A 1,292-nucleotide genomic window follows, 5' to 3' on the forward strand; every position below is an offset into this window, starting at 1 on the left:
GTGTGTGTGTGTGTGTGTGTGTGTGTATGCAGTGTAAATACATTCTGGAAAACATGGTTTACTCAGCAAACAATGTGTTTTATGGCTATCTTGGTAGTTCTGTTTTTGCCTATGACACAATTTGTATATCTCATGTCATGTGCTGTTCAGTGATCTTCATCATTCATTATCCTAAATTAAAAACCAAACCATTTAAATGGAAACAAGGAAAGGTATATAATAATAAATCTTCTCTGAGTCTAGGCTCCAAGTCCCCTGCTCAAGAGAGTAACATTTGAAATAGTTTATTTTTTCAGAAATTTTCTATGCAGTTATAATTAGATGTGGTATCATGTCTTTATGTTTTCTAATTTTAATTATTAATAATGCATCCAACATTTTAAAGATATTTTACTTTTATTGTGAAAATGAAGAAAAAAGTAGATTATTTCTATGGAAAATGATTACAATTAACTTAGTCACATTGTGATTTTGCAAAGTATTTCTGGTTATAGTGCCAAGATATAAAGTGAACATCAGGATTTCAAGGGGAAAAGGAGAAAAAATTAGATTAATTTCATTTTGATGACATATTCTTTGTATATCTTATAAAAAATGAAAGTTGGGGCCCCTGGGTGTCTCAGTAGATTAAGTGTCCAACTCTCGACTTCAGCTCAAGTCTTGATCTCATGGTCCATGAGTCTGAACTCCACATCGGGCTCCATACTGGTGGAACCTCCTTAGGGTTCTCTCTCTCCTTCTCTCTCTGTCCTTTCCCCACTTGTGTGTGCTCTCTCTCTCTCTCTGTCTGTCTCTCTCCAAATAAATATACTTTAACAATTTTTTAAATGAAAATCTTATTTCAAAAAATTTTATATTATGAAACTCAAAGTCAAGGTAAACACTCCATCTTAGGTGTACATCGTCCTACATGTAAAGAAATGTTAGCAAAAACCAGGGGGAAAACCAATCGCTATATAAGTTTATTATTTCCCAGAGGGAAAAACACTGAACAGCACTAAGAATATGTTGGTAATGTGGTAGTTGCTCCAAAGAACTGAATTTTAAGTATAAATGTGGTCATGTGCGGAAACAGTCTTCTAGTTGGACCCAGGGTAAGTTTACAATTATTTGTGCCAAGATCTTTTTTCAAACATTTACATTACTTGTTGGAGAGAAAATTCCAAATCGGGATCATAGGAAACGTATAGAGGAGGAGAAAAGAAATGCAGGAGACAGAGATATGTTCAGAGTTGAAAAGATGAGATACTCAAAGTGAGGTCATGGGAAGCAGGGATGAAAGTGTGAGGAAT

Source organism: Crocuta crocuta, unplaced genomic scaffold (assembly GCF_008692635.1).
Source record: "Crocuta crocuta isolate KB4526 unplaced genomic scaffold, BGI_CrCroc_1.0 scaffold38, whole genome shotgun sequence".
In the NCBI taxonomy this organism is placed as follows: domain Eukaryota; kingdom Metazoa; phylum Chordata; class Mammalia; order Carnivora; family Hyaenidae; genus Crocuta; species Crocuta crocuta.